This window comes from Notolepis coatsorum, assembly GCF_963971535.1.
Source record: "Notolepis coatsorum genome assembly, chromosome: 4".
Taxonomy (NCBI): Eukaryota; Metazoa; Chordata; class Actinopteri; order Aulopiformes; family Paralepididae; genus Notolepis; species Notolepis coatsorum.
The window spans coordinates 158057304-158077527 of record NC_140168.1 but is presented as its reverse complement, the minus strand read 5'-3'; the positions used below and the strand labels follow the sequence as shown (position 1 = coordinate 158077527).

General features: G+C 45.1%; 1 protein-coding gene across 1 annotated transcript in view; it reads left to right on the top strand.

Annotated features, from left to right (window-relative positions):
- The window catches only part of cdh7a (cadherin 7a), a gene marked incomplete at both ends in the record, with an annotated part of 728354 nt that overhangs the window by 568507 nt on the left and 139623 nt on the right, over window positions 1–20224 (top strand). The gene's annotated exons all lie outside the window — the stretch shown is intronic.

The window sequence follows — 20224 nt, the reverse complement described above, 5'->3', positions numbered from 1 at the left end:
GTTGGTAACTCCATACCTCATAAACACGTATATTATACACCCACCTCAGGGATAATATACTTCAATGTGTTTGACTCATCGCCCACATCTGGGTCTTCACCCTGTATAATACCTCCAAAAGGCTTTAATTATACGGCAAGAATAATACCTCTCTAGGCTTTATTTATAATGCACCAGGTTTGTAACTTCCCCACAGGGAAAGGATTAATTAGATGGGAAAATATTATTAAAGAACAAACCCGTTATCACACTCAAAGAAAATGAAAAGAAATCAAAAGGTGGGCCCACAAATACCATACAAAAGCCCTATGCTAATGCCGGCATGTATTGTTAATGGGGTACCCCTAGAACTGTGGTTGGCAACGTTAGCTTCGCCCGCGGGCCGCACCACACTGTGTACTGTGTAATAGCTCCGGAGCGTAGATGCTCAATTGTACTCAACCAACATGGCGGCCTCGCCGCGCCACCGTCGTCCGGAAGGCAAGATGGCGTCGAACGCTCTCGGCGAGAGGACTAGCAGGCGGAGCTGGAGCAGAGAGGCAGTGTTGAGCTGAGAGCGTGTGCTGGGTGATGGTGACCTCTGTTGGTCGGGACGAACTCCCGTGTGTTGCAGGCAGCCAGGTGTAGATCTGGTTGTAGGCAGCCGGAGCAGACTGGTTGTAGGCAGCCGGAGCAGACTGGTTGTAGGCAACTGGTTTGGTCCACGCACGTATCTAAGCTCGCCCTCACTAACACTGCAGCTACACTCTGGGTCCCAAACAGCCCACCTGTTACACGATTATACTGTGGCGCAACATGGCTGGCTATACCACCGGTCTCTTCAGCGGCGCGCGCCCAGTAGTCTACTGAAGTCAGACGGTGCCGTTAACAGCATACTACTATACCGCACACAGTAACTACTATAACCCGATAACGTTAGACGTTAGTCTCTTTAGCTCCAGACTCTCTTACTCACGCACTATCACGGATACTCCTATGATAACCCGTCGATCGCTCCGGCGGGGCTCTCTGGGGGTTCTTTAACGGGGCTATTCCAAAGCACCTCCCGTCGCAGCTGCGACCGTTCACAGCAACATCCCAAGCAGAAGAGGCTCTCCTTCCCTCTTCCGTCCCCATTTACTTGCTCCGCCGGCTCTCTGGTACGCTCTCTGCCTGCCACCGCCCCCTGCTGGTCGCCCACTAGCCACACAGGGAGGCTGGGTGAGTGAATATGGTCCAGCGATACTGTTCATAATCCATGTTCCAGCGAGTAGAACAAAGAGGAGCCTGCGTCATTGTTCGAGGGAATATTAATGGAAACTAATTAGAATGTCTTGGTGCACAAAGGGGAGATAAAAGGCAAGTCAGCACATCTGAATAATAGTCATTTTTCAGGTTGCTACACTAAGTACAATGAAAGTACAATGAGGTACAACAATGCAGACAATGAGGTACAAAAAGTTATTAAAAAAAAATGCTGAATGCGAAAATGAGGTATGGATGTAGTGCAAACCTCTTTTTATAAATAGATCAAATATATAGTGTTAAAGTGTTTAAAGTGTCTAAGGTAAGTTTGTTTAAAGTGAGTGTGTGCATGTGGATGTGTGTGCAGCAGTGAGTGTAGATGGATAGGTTGAGGTTACATAGAGTCAGTGCCGCTGCGTGGCGTGCTAATGAGCGCGGGCGTCCGGTTCGGCGGGCGATACAATTTCGAGGGGCCTAACCGGCAGTGAATTAATAAGCTGCCCTGTTTGGTGCGGAAAGGCTTGTTTTTTCAGTCCTGCTGCCATGGCGATAATTCGGTGGTCTTGATTGCAATTATTATTTTGGTCAGAATTACCGGTTGATTGCGTGTCGAGGGTCCTGCCTATTCCATTCGTTGGCACTGATTGCCAAATGTGTCTTGATTTTTGTCTCGGGTTGAGGTACCTGGAAATATTGTTAGGGTAATTGATCACACCGTAGATAGTGTAGGGACTGTGCTTCAGTTTATCCCTTTGATTTCAGTGGATATAATGCAATTATTTAACTTACCTTTATTTAAAAAAAGATAAGTTCCGAATGTTGGATCGATAGCCCAATGCTGGTGTACCTTTATTTATAAAGCATTTATTGGTCTGTTACCTTTATACTTCTGTACTTATCTCACTATCTCTGATAATCCGATAAATCTTACAGCTTGCGATCTCAGGACTATCTTTATGCCCCAGTCCCCAGAACTTGGGAAGAGGGCTTTCATGAACTCTGCTCCCTCTACTTCAAAAAACTCTGAAGCTACAGGCGCTTGTCACCTTGCCTGATTTTAAAGTTCATGTTACAGACTTTGCAACGTCTGAATTGGGAGTTTGCAAATGCCTTAATACATAATACTGATGCTACATGTTACTAATGTTAAGGATATGGTGGTGCTTGCTCAATAACTTTTTCTTTTATCCTTTTGTCTGTCTGTGTTTTGTCCTGTATGTTGTAACTGTGAGGGCTGTGTGTGTGTGGGTCATGAGCAGATAACAGGGACTCTTAAAGTTATCCATGACACGGACAACCACTAGACTGCTTACGCAGATATTTTAGGAGAGGGGAAAAATTAAACAACAGAAAACAACCTTTACAGGTGGAAATCTCAAAGTGAGTAATTAAGAAAAAAAATCAAGTCCCAAAAAACAGGACTACTCTCAATAAAGAGGTATAGTATAAAAGTAAATAAGCCACAAGGATACCTCCTAATAAAGGAGTTTATATTTGAAAAAGTAAAACAATAAACCTCCACTAAGGGAGTTTATGTGTAGAATCACGTGAGTAGCCTAAAATAAGAATGACTACCATAAAGCTCAATTCTGAATCAGAGATCAGACTACACTTCAATATAATGAGGGTGACCAAAAGGACAACCAACACTAGGAAATGAAAAAGCAGTTGACACTGCGATCTCCAAACTTAAATAGACTCCACATGGCCATAGGCACAGCTGGACTGCATCAGGTGCAATCAAGCCCACACACCTGCCGACCCATGAGACAATTAACCACAGGGAACAGGGATTGACAGCTATCCCTCACAGAGAGGTGAAATAAAGCAAAAATAGACAGCTGTCCCTCACAGAAAGGTGAAATAAGGCAAAAACCATGACAGGACCCCCCATTTAGGGTGCGGCTCCAGACGAACCCCCTGAGACACATCTCCGAAACTCCCGAACAAGCTCAGGGTCCAAGATGTCCCTGGCCGGAACCCACGTGTGCTCCTCTGGCCCATAACCCTGCCAGTCCACCAGGTACTGTATACCCCTACCAACCCGCCTACTGGACAGGATACGCCGTACAGTATACACAGGTTGGCCATCAACGAATCGAGGGGGAGGTGGAGGTCTCTCTGCAGGAACCAACCTGCTCCTCCGAACCGGCTTAAGGCGGGATACGTGAAATGTAGGGTGTACCCTCATCGACGAGGGTAACCGAAGACGCATCGTGACTGGGTTTATCTTGCAAACAATAGTGAAAGGGCCCACAAAACGGGGAGCGAATTTGCGCGACTCCACCCGTAATGGAAGGTCGCGTGTGGAAAGCCACACCTGTTGGCCCACACGGTAGGAAGGCGCAGGCCGACGGTGTACATCCGCCAACCGCTTGTGCCGGGCCGCAGCACGCACAAGAGCCGAACGCACCCTCTTCCATGTTGCCAGAGACCGACGGATAAACGCCTCAGCAGATGGCACCCCCACGTCCCTCTCCTGTTCAGGAAACAGTGGAGGCTGATACCCAAACTGAACCTCAAATGGGGAGAGACCAGTGGATGCATTGCACAATGAATTATATGCATATTCTGCCCATGCCAGTTGGTGACTCCAAGTGGTCGGATTGGAGGAGGCCAAGCAGCGAAGCGTACTCTCCATAGACTGGTTGGTGCGCTCTGTTTGCCCATTGCTCTCCGGGTGGAACCCTGATGACAGGCTAACCGTCGCACCCAGTATAGCACAGAATGCCTTCCAAAACCGAGCTGTAAACTGGGGTCCACGGTCCGACACCACGTCCTGGCAGATGCCATGAATTCGGAAGACATGGTCAACCACCAGTTGAGCAGTCTCCTGAGCAGATGGCAGCTTGACCAGCGGAATGAAGTGAACTGCTTTGGAGAACCTATCCACCACCACCATGATGACGCTGTGACCATCAGAAGGAGGCAGACCAGTCACAAAATCCATGGCGATGTGGCTCCACGGACGACTAGGAATGGGCAAAGGATGAAGCAGCCCTGGTGGTGACTGTTGAGAAACGTTGTTCCGTGCACAAACGGGGCAGGCTGCCACAAATTCCCGAATGTCCTTCATCATACCAGGCCACCAGAACCTTCTGGCCAAGAAGTCACGAGTTCTGTGCACTCCGGGATGTCCTGTCAGCCGAGAGGAGTGGCCCCACTTCAACACCCGAGAACGAATGCTGTTTGGTACAAATAACCGACCCGGGGGCACCCCACCCGGATCTGGTTCCAAACGTTGTGCCCTCCGCACAGCAGAGTCAATGCTCCATGTCACAGGAGCTAGGATCTGTCCTGCAGGAACAATGGGCTCAGGAGGACGGTCCTCTTCTGATCCATCATATAACCGGGAAAGAGCATCCGGCTGGATATTTTTAGACCCGGGACGGTACGTCAGGAGGAAATTAAACCGAGAGAAAAACAGTGACCAGCGAGCCTGTCGCGAGCAGTGATGCCACAGATTACTTGTAAAAGTAATCTGATTACTGATTACTGATTACTCCTTTAAAAAGTAATCTTAGTTACTTTACTGATTACTTGATTATCAGAGTAACTTAGTTACTTTGAAAGTAACTAGGTTACGAAGTCGTCCTCCCTGCTGCTGCCACAACATAATGACAAAAAAAATTTAGTAAAATGTACTCAGTTTGAGTAAAATGTACTAATAGGGCAGGTAGGCCTATCTTGCTATCTATAGATTTCACAAAAGATAAATGGTCAATAACACCACATGTAGGCTGATATGTAGCCTACCTTTGAGGCCTGCCCCATTCAGATATGGTTCTACGTTATTATTATTTATTATTGTGTGAATGAATGAATGAAAACTTTATTTAACAGATTGCAGAATGGGTACAATACAGTACGGCTCAATACATACAATTGTTAAGGGGATGCAGACCTGAGAAAGACGTTTGTCTTGTTTCCATCAGGGTCCCCCATTTTCAATTCATATAGACATTTATGACATACACAACATACATGACATTTATGGCATAGGGACATATAGGTATTTAGTACTGATACATTTGTGACATAAGCGGTATTCAAATATACAGTACTGTTACCCCTAGATCCTGACAGAGTATATACATATGATGGGGAGGGGACTGTACATTAGGAGGGGGTGGGTGGGTGGGAGGGAAATATACATACGGCGGGGAGGGAATATATATACTGCAGTGTTGTCAGTGTGCTACTTGATTGATTGATTGAAAACTTTATTTAACAGATTGCAGAATGGGTACAATACAGTACAGCTCAATACACACAATTGTTAAGGGGATGCAGACCAGAGAAAGACTTTCGTCTTGTTTACATCAGGGTCCCCCATTTTCAATTCATCATAACATATATGACATATATGACATACATATAGACAGTACTGCTACATCTATACATTCATGACATACCAGATTTACAAATACAGTCGTGTTTTTGATACAAGAGTCTAAAAAAGAGAGTATATACATTTGACGAAGAAACTGTACATTGGAGGAGGTTGGTAGGTAGGCGGTTAACCTTCTGTAGTGTGGTAGTGAAAGGGTTAAACGGCAAAAACAACGGCAGCAGTTTTCGAGGAGGGAGTAGAATTCGGCAGAACAACGGCTGATCCCATTCAACTAACAACCTACTGACAACCTACATACTGCAGTATGGTGTTCCATGTTCCATGTTCATGAATAGTGCAATGCAAAAGATGTTTAACTCAAAGGTGGAACATACTGTTTGGCTGGTGCAGCTCCGAGTCCTGTAGAAGTCGATGGTCGTGCTGTGCTGTATATTCCATATGCGGTAGACAGTATTTTGTTTCCTCCGCAAAGTGAATGTTTTTTTCACCCGGCTTAGCTTACACAAACGTTAAGTAGACTAGTGAACTTCCAGTCCAAGAAAGCGTTACGAACGCGAGCGTCTCCCTGCTAGCTCGCAGGTCAGCCTGATAATAACAATAACAGCCGCGCCCACCAGCATGGATCAACACGCGAGGTTGCGTGCTGTGACGTCACTCCCCAATACAAGGAAAAGCTTTCCAAACGTATATTTGACTGTCGAAAACGAAAGAAAATATTGCATTCCGCCTGCATTATGATGAGATAGTAACGAAATAGTAACGCACAGCCACTTGGACAAGTAACTGCAATCAGATTACTGGCTTGTAAAGATTAACGCGTTAGATTACTATTTTCGGGGAAAAGTAATCAGATTACAATAACGCGTTACTTAGTAACGTGTTAGTGGCATCACTGGTCGCGAGTTTCTCCTCTGAGCACCCTGGATATATTCCAAATTGTTATGGTCTGTCCAGACTGTGAATGGGTGTTCAGCTCCCTCTAGCCAATGGCGCCACTCCTCCAATGCCAACTTGACCGCGAACAGCTCTCTGTCCCCTTTCAGCCGGCGAGAGCCCACGTGAATAGTATGCACATGGGTGTACCTTACCTTATCCACCTCGACGATAAATGGCTGGGATGGGTTAGGAGCAGTGTTGGGCAAGTTACTATTAAAAAGTAACTAGTTACAGTTACTAGTTACTTCTTCCAAAAAGTAACTAAATTACTTACTCAGTTACAAATGATAATAGTAACTAGTTACTTCAAAAAGTAACTATTGCGTTACTTTATTTTTTTTTTACATAAACAACATACACAAATCTAAACTATTTTAATGTTGCTGTGGGACAAAGTGAGACTAGCCTCCAATCAAATGCCATATTATAATTACTATGTTTATATAGTGGATCATACAAATACAATAGATGTTTTGGAACTTTTGATACGTATTGCCCCTCAACAGGCCACAACTGGGCAACATTAAATTATGCTTGTTAAGCACTATACCAAAAATAAATAACAAATATATACTGATTGATTGAACATTTTAATTAACAAATTGCAGAATGGGTACAGCAGTACGGCTCAATACACACAATTGGGGGATGCAGATCAGAGAAAGACTTTGGTCTTGTTCACATCAGGGTCCCCCATTTTCAATTCATGACATTTATGACATACACAACATACAGATATATATCTCTGCGAACCAGACTGTGCTATTAAACCAGGAAGTGCAGCACTATGTTGAGCCTGTCAGCAGTAGAGCCACTACTGCCCTGCGCTGCAACACAACAAGAGTGAACCGCGGTCTCACGCTGACTGCTCGCTTATGTTGTTCCGTTGGATTCGTTTTGGATTATTTGGGCTCAAAATGTACACTACACGGACCCGCGGTCTCATGCTGACTGAATCGCTTGTGTTGTGTCGCTGTGTGTCAGACTGTGGATGCTTTCGAACACCCGCCCACCTCTACCTCTGATTGGCTTAACATGACATTTTACTCAAGCTCAGCCAATCGTCAGCATGTATCCGCTTGACTCGCGCACTGCCCACTAAACAAGGAAGAACATATTGCCTCTCAGCGCATCTGTCTGATGAAAGAAACAGGTTCATTCATAGTAACGCGCCGCATTTATTTGCAGTAACGGTAACGGCGTTATTGAGATTGGAAGAGTAATCCTTAGATTACTCGTTACTGAAAAAACTAACGCTGTTAGTAACGCCGTTACTTATAGCGCCGTTATTCCCATCACTGGTTAGGAGTAATGAGGATAGGCTCAGAACTGAACCTTCTCCTAAGCTCAATGAACGCTGCCTCAGCCTTGGGAGTCCACTGGAAATGGGAAGGTGCTGTCTTCTTGGTGAGTGCAGTGATAGGTGCTACCACTGAACTGAAATTACGAATAAAACGACGGTAGAAGTTTGCAAATCCTAGGAATCGTTGCACCTGCTTGACCGAGACGGGTGTAGGCCAGTCTGTCATGCTGACACCTTCTTGGGGTCCATTTGAATCCTCCCCTCAGATACAATGAATCCCAGAAAGGACACAGAGCGGACATGGAAGGCACACTTCTCAGCCTTCACAAACAACCGTGCATCCAAAAGGCACCTCAAGACCTGCCTGACATGTTTGACATGGTCAGAAATGGACTTGGAGAATATCAGAATGTCATCTAAGTAGACGAAAACAAACTTTCCCAACATCTCCCTGAGCACGTCATTGATTAACGCCTGAAAAACTGAAGGGGCATTAGTAAGACCAAATGGCATCACCAGGTATTCGTAGTGACCATTATGAGTGTTGAGCGCGGTCTTCCACTCATAAAACTCTTAAAACTATAAAAATTAACAAAAGTAAGCACAGTCTCGACAGAGCTAACAGAAAGGCGGCCGGTCGGAGCAGCGCCATTCCACTCATCCCCTTGGCGTATGCGCATCAGATTGTAGGCATTGCGGAGATCAAGTTTGGTAAAAATGGATGCCCCCTGGAGGCGTTCGAACGCCGAGTTCATCAGGGGAAGGGGATACCGTTTTTTTACTGTAATGCTGTTCAGACCTCTGTAGTCGATGCAGGGTCTCAGTCCTCCATCCTTTTTTCCCACAAAAAAGAATCCAGCACCCGCAGGTGAAGTGGAAGGTCTAATAACACCGGTAGCCACAGGCTCCTTGATGTAGGTGTTCATAGCTGCGCTTTCGGGGACCGTCAACGAGTACAAGGAACCATGAGGGGGAATAGAGCCCGGCTGCAATTCGATAGCGCAATCATAAGGTCGGTGCGGTGGCAGGATGGTGACCCTTTGTTTGCTAAACACCTCACTGAGGTCAGCATAGACAGTGGGAACTCCCTCTGGTAATGGGTGTGACTCCACGCTCATGATGTTGGTGCTCTCCATGAGGGGGTCAGCTGTACAAGTAAACGAGGAGAAGTCCTCACACAGAGCCTCTAAACCAGGGGTGGGCAATTATTTTTCCCGGGGGGCCGAATGAGCAACTGAAAATATGTTGGAGGGCCGGGCCAAAATTCCAAACTCAATTATGCATAATATACATTTTATTTCTATATAAAAAGCAGTAAATGGCATTGTTTTGACCCCTGGTAAGAGTGTATGTTATTATTTGGCAATTAAAAGGTGAGGTTAGCTTTCAAAAATATCATTTATTCAAATAGAATTTATTTCCAAAATGATAAACAAAATGTGAAACATTAATAACAAAGGGCATTTTGAGTTTCATATACTATTGAAACAAGGATTTTCTTAGCTTTCTAAAGACATCACATCATCTTATAGCTAAAAAAAACAAGACATGTCACTGAACTGTGTAAAGAAAAGTGTCCCAGTTTTGTAGCCTTTTTTACTTTACATGCCTATATTAAACATTTAATGTTTTCAGAACTGTGCAAAAAAAAGAAAAAAAAATATCCCATAAAAGTGTCCCATTTCACTTGTTATATTTCCACATTTTAGTGTTCTTCAGGTCTTTTTTTTCATTCAGTGTGAGAAATCCAGTCTCTGTTGAGCTTTAACAAGTCCATCAAAGTCAGGTTGCATGTCTGAGGTGGAGATGCGAAGCGCAGCTGCCAGATGTTCATCAGTGAGAGAGGATCTGTACCTGGACTTGGTAAACGTCATGACTGAGAATGTCTGTTCACATATGTAGGTGGATCCAAAGAGAACCAGCATCTTCTGAGCATGTCTCCTCATGTTTGGAAAGTTCTCCTCCTTGAGAGCAGAGTAGAACTCTAGCAGTGATGCTGACTTAAAGTGCTCTTTCAGTAGTGAATCAGACTGCAGGTCAATGAGTTCAAGCTGAACAACTATCAACACTGCAGGTAAAGGGAGAGGAAACCAGCTGCATTTCATCCTCAACCTTTTTGAAATCTTGAAAACGCCTTGAAAATTCATCATGCAGTGCTCCCAACATGGATGAGTACCTGTGCCGGTGATCAGCTGATGGTTTGACTTCTTTCAGGGTTTTCATGTGTTTGAGATTGTTGCTGCCTAGTTGCCTTGAAATTAATTGCAACTTTGTCATGAAGGCTTTCACATGGCTATGCATTGCATGAGCAAAAATGCCCTTGCCCTGCAGTTGTAGGGATGGGTACCGTTCACATTTGAACCGATACGGTACCGGTACCTGTGAAAAAACCTCAGTTGTGAAAAAAGAAATCCAAACTTCAAATAACCACACTTTCGACCGTTTTCGGCTTGCCCCGACTGCTTTGTTGTTGAATCAAGTCAAATCCTAGGTAAGCGTATATTGTGCGTGTGAACGTTGACATGAAAAAGAAAAAAAAAGTAAAAAAAAAACATTTCTTTTATTTTTTTAAATTTAAAAAAAAAAATGTATTATCATGTAATCATTCGCGGGCCGGTCAGAATCATCCCGCGGGCCGTACAATGCCCAGGTCTGCTCTAAACTGTCTAAACTGTCCTCCGCCAGAACCTCCTCACCGAGGGAGTCCCAATCAAACTGTGGATCCTATTCCAAACTCCCATCCTGATCGACAGATGGCTGGGAGTGCAATGGTTGAGAGAGTGGGCTCTGGAAACCAAGACTGCCCACTGCTTCAACAGGATCACAACCGCTCTCACTAAGCTGATCATAACTCATGGGTGACGGAGGAATTTGGAAACACCGGTGCATGACAGTGTCCCAGTGTCCCTCTCCTCACCCCAATTTATCTGTGGCTTGTGTTTACTAAGCCAAGAATGACCCAGCACAATGGTATACGTGGGGGAATCCACCAAAAATAATCGAATGCGCTCAGAATCGTTCCCATAAGCAACCCGCATAGATAAATAATTGGTTCTTTTGGTGACACTGCCTGTACCCAATGGCCGTCCATCAAGCACCGTGACACTACAGGGCTTATGGAGGGAATGTACAGGTATTTTAGAGTCCTCAGCCCATCTGGAATCGATGAAACTGTCCACTGCCCCTGAGTCTAAAAAGGCGTCAACCTTAACAGACTGCCTATTCCAGCCTAAAACCACAGGCAAAAAGGTTCAAAAGGAGGTGATGTGATGTCTCACTAGTGTCTCTCGGCCCACTAGCGAGACTGACCGTTTCCCTTCAGTTTCGGACACTCCACCCTCGTGTGACCTTTTCTCCTGCAGTACCGAGAACCAGTCTGCCTGGAGTCACGCACAGAAGTGCTGTCCACCTGCATAGGTTCAGATGAGCTGGCCACTGACGGTTGTGGAGGAAAGGACGAAACTTCCTCCAGCGGGACACGAAAATGTTGGCCCCGCCTCTCATGCTCACAGTCTCTGATCCGGTTATAAACACGTATGGCAGTAGTGACCAGTGTGTCAAAATTGTCTGGAGATCCCACAACCGCCAAAGCATCTTTAACCTGATCAGATAACGCGTTGGTGAACAAAGTGATGAGTGGTCCCTCAGGCCAGCCTGTAGCCCCAGCCAGTGTCCTGAAAGCGATGGAAAACACAGCTACACTACTGGCGCCCTGGCGCATGCGCGTCAGCTTCATGGCGACCTCTTTATTGTAGTTCATGATAAAAAACAATCTCCATCTCATTCATGAGTCCCTGTGAGTCGTTTAAAACTGGAGCCTGAGCCCGTATGAGTGGAACAGCCCAATCGAGGGCAGGTCCCTCCAACAGGGATAGAATTAGGGCAACACGTGAATCCTCAAACTGAAAACGTGAAGGCTGGGCTCTGTACACTATTTGGCATTGTGCCAGAAAACCACAGCATTTACCTGACTCCCCATTAAAGCGTGAGGGGAGCTGGACTTTAGCCTCACAAGGTAATGATGGGCCTGTGAGTAGTGCTTGAGAGACATTAGGTGGGCTCTGGTGAGGGGGAGGTAATTGTGCATTGTCTATGCGGTCAGCCAAATCACGCAGGGAACTATCCATCTTGCGCAATCCTTCATACATCTCCCCATGCTGTTGCACCATGAGAGCTTGTTGTTGTTGTAATTGTACGATAGCTTCCTCATGTGAAAGCAATCATTGACACTGCGCAGCTAGTGCTTGTTCGAGACCTGTGTTATCTGCTGACCCAGTCATGGCTTTTTCATTCTGTGAGGGCTGTGTGTGTGTGTGTGTGTGTGGGTCATGAGCAGATAACAGGGACTCTTTAAAGTTATCCGTGACACGGACAACCACTAGACTGCTTATGCAGATATTTTAGGAGAGGGGAAAAATTAAACAACCGAAAACAACCTTTACAGGTGGAAATCTCAAAGTGAGTAATTAAGAAAATAAATCAAGTCCCAAAAAACAGGACTACTCTCAATAAAGAGGTATAGTATACAAGTAAATAAGCCACAAGGATACCTCCTAATAAAGGAGTTTATATTTGAAAAAGTAAAACAATAAACCTCCACTAAGGGAGTTTATGTGTAGAATCACGTGAGTAGCCTAAAATAAGAATGACCATAAAGCTCAATTCTGAATCAGAGATCAGACTACACTTCAATATAATGAGCGTGACCAAAAGGACAACCAACACTAGGAAATGAAAAAGCAGTTGACACTGCGATCTCCAAACTTAAATAGACTACACATGGCCATAGGCACAGCTGGACTGCATCAGGTGCAATCAAGCCCACACACCTGCCGACCCAATTAACCACAGGGAACAGGGATTGACAGCTATCCCTCACAGAGAGGTGAAATAAAGCAAAAATAGACAGCTGTCCCTCACAGAAAAGTGAAATAAGGCAAAAACCATGACAGTAACTTGGTTTATTCTTTTTATTGCTGCCATTTTGGTCAGGTCTTGCTCGTAAAAGTGTTAAGATAATGACTGCAGCTTATCTTTGCGTTGCATTCGGAGGAAAGGAATCGATGAGAGACGATGAACTCTTTAGCCTTTTTGGCTTGGTTTATTTCACATTGGTCATAAACATTGTTGCAGCGTGCACCTGCTACTCCAAGGTGCAGCTGAGAGGATGAGAGAGCTGAGCAGGTGAACACACCCCTTTTATAAGCTCAGCACCGGTGAAACAGACGTGCGCCTCTACCTTTAGTTAGAGCACCCCATAGTGTTACAACAACATTACTGCACTTATGATATATACAGAGAACACATTGATATATATAATATATATATATATATATTAGTGCTGTCAATCGATTAAAATATTTAACTTGATTAATCGCATGATTGTCCATAGTTAACTCGCGATTAATCGCAAATTAATGTAATTGTTTTTATTTAAATTTTTTTTACCTTAAACAGATCTTTTTCAAGTTCCAAGTTTTAATACTCTTATCAACATGCGAGTCAACAAATGCTTGCTTTATGCAGCCATTTAACACAAAAGGATGACCCTCATGCATTGCAAATTTGCATCAAATTCAAAACAGAGTGATGCACAAAATAACAAAATAATAACAATGAATAAAGTGTGCATGAAATAATAGGGGAAAGAAAACTTGTTACATTCACACCAGGCCACGTGAGCGGATCGGCGCGGCCGAGAAATCCGCTCTTCGCTCTTTAAAGCTTGGTCCGCTGCGCTAATCACTCATGTTGACCCCGCCCCCAAGTCGCTCTCCGCTCGCTCCCCGCTCACCTTGAATCGAGCGCTCCCCGCTCCCCGCGCCAGATCGCTCGGCAGTTTTTGTTCTTCTTTTTTTGGAGCATGGTGTAAATGAGCTCAAACTACAACAGTCTACACCCCCTGGGCCCCTTAACAATTGTTTGTATTGAGCCGCATTGTAATTGTAGCCATTCTGCAATGTTAAATAACGTTGTTTATCCATTCACTATCTCTATTAAGCGATGATAGGCTAGCCGAGCCACAATGCTATGGTCGCTGCCATTAACGTTAGCATGTAAGCTAACGTCAACAACAATGGCGTCGATACTTTTTCCTAACTGGAGTGAGTGTGGGCGTCTCTACAGTGACAAAGCCTGAACGAACAGCCTATCACAGGTTCACCCTTCTCATTGGTTGAAAATGGCCTTCATGTTTGTACATCGCCATCTGTTGCTTTGGCATTGTACTGCATGTATATATTACATCAGTGTTAAACCACTGTGAGCGGCCTGGAGTGGATTGGAGCGGAGGAGAACTCTCGCTCCGGACGTCGCGCCGACTCATTTTAAAACCCACTCCTCGCTCACGTCAAAACCGTCCGCTCCGCGCCCCGCGCCGCTCACGCTCCGATCCGCTCACATGCACTGATTCACACACACAAGGGCTGATTAATCACACACCCCCCTCTCTCCCTCACACACACTCTCCCAGCTCTCTTTCTCTCTTGCCCCTTCCTCATCTCTCTCACCCCCCTCTCTCTCTATATCTCTCACACACACACACACACACACACACACACACACACACACACACACACACACACACACACACACACTTCAGAAACAAACATAGTATCAATGAGAGCATCAATAATACACCTGAGTGAAGTATTATTATTTTTTTTTTAGTTAATCTTGAGTTAAAAAAAATAGTGGTGTTAATAGAATCGGGCGTTAACTTTGACAGCCTTAATAGTACATAATAGCACAACTGAGGACATTTTACCTTTACTCTTAACACACCCACTTGAAGGTTGTTGTATTGACAGAAATCAAGCATAGTAAAATGCATATAGTATCTTCACACATTGAACTCCAAAAATGATTCCTGCAAACTTCTTCAGTTTAAATTTTGTTACAGGTTTTGTCATAATATCAGCTGTCATCTCTTCAGTAGGACAATACATCAGAGTTACTTTTCCTTCGTTTACAGTAGACAGTAGACAGTAGAAAATGATATTTTATGTCTATGTGCTTACACCTCTGTCTGCTTACAGGGTTTCTGACTAAAGCTATGGTTCCCTGATTGTCCTCATATACCCTTGTAAGTGTATATTCCTGGTCATCAATACCTTCAAGTAGTTGTTCTAGGTATATGCACTCCTGTATAGTTGAGGCTAGAGCCATGTACTCCGCTTCACAAGTGGAAAGAGCTACTGTAGGCTGCTTTCTAGTTTTCCATGAAACTAAGGCGCTATTCTCACTCAGGCTTACACAGTATCCTGTAGTACTACGCCTGTCTCTTGTATCAGTAGCCCAGTTGGCATCACTGTAAGCTACTATGCCTAGCTCTTCACTGACGTTTCTTCTGAAACACAACAACTTCTCTGCAGTGCCTCTGAGATATCTGAACACGTTGTTGAAGGCAGAGGTTCTGTGTAGGATTGTTAGGATTATATATAACTGTTTACACTAGTAACTGTCTATCTGCATATATAGCTGTTTCCACTAGACGGCGGTCTAGGCGGAGACACTCAGGAGTACTACCAGGTGGCGAGTATAAATAGATATGTCTCCTCCCACTTCTTTCTCTCCCCCCAAGCCTCTCAGAGAGAGGAGACCTGTATGTTACTGCTGCTCTTCATGTGAATAAATAAACCACGCCAGTTAAGGCTCAAGATAGAAACCATGTCTCTTGACCACATTATTGTCGCCCTATAGCCGAATTCTGTTAACAGGTTATGGGCCCAGATAACGCCAGGGCGAAATAATAAGGGTACTGTAGCAAGCTTAGCTAAAGTATAGGCTAGGTTAGCGCCGGGAGCACCGCGTGGCTAGACGCTAGGCCAACAAGAGCAACAGCTAAGCCTACCACCAACAAAGAGGATGGAAAACAAGAGAAGGGGCAAATGGCCGACATTCAATGCAAAAGCAGAGGACTATGAGCTCTGGGAAGAGCGCATGCTATGCTGCATGCACGGTGCGGGGCTGAAGGAGACGATCCTGGCAGCCCCCACGGGAGAACTGACGGTGGAAGAGCAAGCCCTGGACGACCAGCGTAACGCAAACGCGTACTGTGAGTTAGCGTCGCTGCTCGACGACACCAGCCTGGGGCTGATATTCCGCGACACTAAAGGCAGAGGCCGAGAAAGCCTGGAGGTGTTGAGAGAGCATTACATCGGGCGAGGAAGACCCAGAGTCGTGGCCCTCTACATAGTACTAATGGGCCTGAGGAAGGGGACCACCGAGACTGTGACCGAATACGTCAACAGAGCGGAGCAGATCACGACACCATTGAGGAGTGCCGGAGAAGCACCAAGCGATGGGCTACAGACAAAATGGCAGCTACGGACGAGACAGCGGCCATGGACGAGACGGAGGCCACGGACAAAATGGCGGCTACGGAAGAGACGGCGGCCATGAACGAGACGGAGGCCACGGACAAAATGGCGGCTACGGACAAGAAGACGGCTGTGGACAGGATGACTACAGCGGACACGATGGCGGCGACGGTCGACGTGACACGAATCGAGACGACGCCCGGAGAATAACGGGACAAGAAGACTGCACTTTCGGGGCGCAGACGGCGGGCACCGCCGGACGGGCCCAGCTGCAGCGGGCCCAGAGAAGGGGACTGATCGTGGACACAGGTGCGTCGTCCCATATCATCAACGACAGGAGTCGGTTCAAGAACTTTGACAACACTTTCCACCCGGAGAGGCACAGCATGGAGCTGGCGGACAGGAGACGCACCTACGGATTGGCGCACGAGAGGGGAGATGCACAGGTATGCCTCACGGACAGTAAGGGGCGCCGGCGTACGGTGACGTTAAAGAACGCTCTCTACGTACCATCGTTCCCACAAGGATTATTCTCTGTAATAGCTGCTACTGCAAGCGGTGCCAAGGTATTCTTCGATAAAGGTAAACATTTTCTTGTAGAACCTGACGGTACCCGGTTTGACATAAAGATGTACCAGAGAACATATTATCTGAAAACGGAGTGTAATGACAACGACGAGATTATGGGTCATTGTAATTACGAGGATTTACTGAAACTGCAAGTAGTGTCAGAAGGCATGCACATTGAAGGAGAAAAGCGTAGACCTGACAAAAATTGTGCATTGTGCAAAATGGGGAAGTTTACTCAATCGAGATAGAGAAATCCCACAGACAGAGTAAGGGTACCACTTGCATTAGTTGACACGGACCTAGCCGGCCCAGTAAGCAACGAGTCCATAGAAGGCTTTAGATATGTACAGTCTTTTACAGGCGTGTGCACAGGGGCAGTGTTTGTCTACTTTCTTAAAGCAAAGAGTGACATACCCCAGGCCACGGAGAAATTCCTGGCAGACGTAGCCCCTTATGGTAACGTAGGATGCTTGAGGTCCGACAACGAAACCGAGTTCACAAACAGAGAGTTCCAATCACTGTTGAGAAGGTATAAGATAAGATACGAGACGTCACGTCACGTCCATATCCCCCGCACCAGAACGGAGTGGCAGAGAGGGAATGGCATACCCTTTTCGAAATGGCTAAGAGTAAGCTAGCAGATAGTAACTTACCTAAGAGCCTATGGCATTATGCGGTGCAAGAAGCCGCTTACACCAGAAACAGGAGCTTTAATAAGCACTTGGGCACCACCCTGTATACAGCACTGACAGGAAAGAAGTGTAATCTAGCCAGAATGCACTGATTTGGATCAGTGTGTTATGCTACCTGTAGGACAGGGGAAAACCCAAGTCCAAGGGTGTAAAAGGATTTTTCGTAGGACCTGTCAAAGAAAGCCCTGCTTTCCAGTTTATCATCCCGGTAACGGGAGAGTGCAGAAACACATGCTAGTCAAGTTTGTCACGAAGGCAACATGTGAGAGCGAGACACAGACAGAGGAGCCAGAGCTGGACTCCAGAGTAAGGTGTGAAACAGAGACACATCAACCCAGTGTACTTAGTACAGGTGTGCAGACAGACAGTCAGCAACCCCCAGAGGGCGATGACGAGGAGCACCCGAGGGTGACGTCAAGTGCCCCAAGCAGTGGGAGGTATCCCTCAAGGGAACACAAACCCCCAAAATATCTGACAGACTATGCCAGGAAAGGGAGTGACGAGGAGGACAATACACCTACCCCCATTGAGTACTACTACAGGGTAGTGAGTGGGATAAACCCGACCTTTAAAGAGGCCACATTGTCCCCCGAAGAGGGCAGACAGACAGTGGGAGGGAAATGGGTGTATTCAACCAAGTTACCAGAGGGCAGACAGACAGTGGGAGGGAAATGGGTGTATTCAACCCAGGAGGGTATTGAAGGCCACGGCAAATACAAAGTATGGTTCGTAGAAAATTGCTTAAATGCTGAAGGAGGGTACCCCATGTTTAAATAACGAAGAAGGGTGACAAATTGCTTAAATGCTGAAGGAGGAGTAGAATCCAGGTTTGAATGTCTGACTAGAGACCATGTTTAAGTACAGAGATGGATGAGTTACTGTGAAGTGCCACAGAACAAGTGACACTTTTGGACAATGACATCCTGAGTCGTTCCTATATGACCAGTATAAATCTTTAAACTAAACTCTGGAAAGATAGCTCTATGATGGCTCTACTTATAAAAAATGGAAATGAGCCTTTAAATGTCTCCATAGAAGGGGCCTGTTGTCTGTGAAAAACTGTGAAAAGGGAGTGAACCTGCGGAATGTGGGCCTCAGGAGAGGAGAGAGACAGAGACAGAGGAGAAAGAGCTGTAAAATGTTAACCCTTTCAGACGGGAAGGGGATTAAAGGTTGCGGGTTGAAAATCAGGGAGTCCTGAATCTATAGAGGGAAATCTTAAAAAACTATATAACAATTAAATGTTTAATGTGTACAGTAAAAGTTTTCATAAATGGCATGCTTATAATTAACTGTCATTAGAGAATAATACTAAAAGAATGATGGGTAAAAACTATTTTCTGGAGGAGATCTTTTAGGAAGCTTGATAAGAAATCCTAGGGATGGCTTCGTGTCACGTGATCCCCACAGACAAAGCAGTTGTCTGTTCTGAAGGAATAAGGGACTTTCTGTTACTTAAAACCACTAGGTAACGAGAAGTAACGTTAGTACCAAGAAGGAGGAGCTCATACGAATTACGTATTGTACTCTGGTTTGCTAAACAAAAAATGACATCCCTGTGACTTCACTGTGTTTAGACCAATCGGAAATATTGTAAGATGGATATAAAAGGGACGGTTGCCCTTTCAAGGGCCAGACTTTTTTGAGAGATTTTGAGGAGATGACTGAAACCTGATATATTGTAAGCTGAAACTTTTGTACTCATAAAAATGAAACTGAACCTTTAATGTAACCTTCTACTTTTAAAAAATAAAAACAATCTTCTTTTGGAAACAACGTTTGCTTCTATTCTTCACTCTCAGACGGCCGGGTAAGCATTGAAATGTGTTCTGCATTTGTAACTTCACCCTATTGCGTTTTGATTAATGATAAAAACTTTAGAAGTGGGGCTTTATCCATACGGAGGCCCATAGAGAAATATGTCAACCACGCGGTCCAGTAATGTGCCTGATTTATGATGTAAAAAACCTCCTGAGTAAGGCTTTAGCCAGACGGAGTAGAAGAAGACATATGAATAGAATGAAATAGAATAAGTGGTTTTATCCCTAGCTATAATGGGATTATCAAGTAAAGCCATATAGTGATAATACGTGTACTGTAAAATGGGATTATCAAGTAAAGCCATATAGTGATAATACGTGAACTGTATAATGGGATTATCAAGTAAAGCCATATAGTGATAATACGTGTACTGTAAAATGGGATTATCAAGTAAAGCCATATAGTGATAATACGTGTAACGGATAAGGGAAATGGACCTCATCTGAATAAAGAGAGTCCTTCCCAGTGCAAATAAAATAAAAGATTCCGCAACTTCAATCACTCGACCTAAGGTCGATGACTGACGGGGGTCGGAACGGTGCATTCGCTATCTCTTGTCGGTCAGTAGTAACAACAACATTTTGTAGACTCATTTGGTTCTGCATGTCAACCACCTCGCAGGACGCTGTTTGATGTCAAGATGAGCAGACCAATGAGTTATGAAGTTATCGATCTGACCTAAGACCTAGCGTGGGCATTCAACATGGCGTCCCTGGCGATGTGCATTTATACTAACCAAAATAGGTGCTAAACGGCCGAAGAAGACAGGACTACTGTCAAAAGCCTCTGGAGTAAAATTAAATTACAGATTTGGCTAAAATTAAAGTAGAAAGCTCTACTGGCGACTCGAGTGGAAGGCTCTACTTGGGGATATCACAAATTAATAGAAAGCTCTATCTTTGTGATTAAAGCAACGTTTACTCACAACTAAAGGGTAATATAATGTTTATAGAGCTCTGGGGGGAGTTACAAGTGCAGCATAATTTCGTGCTTTGCCCACAGG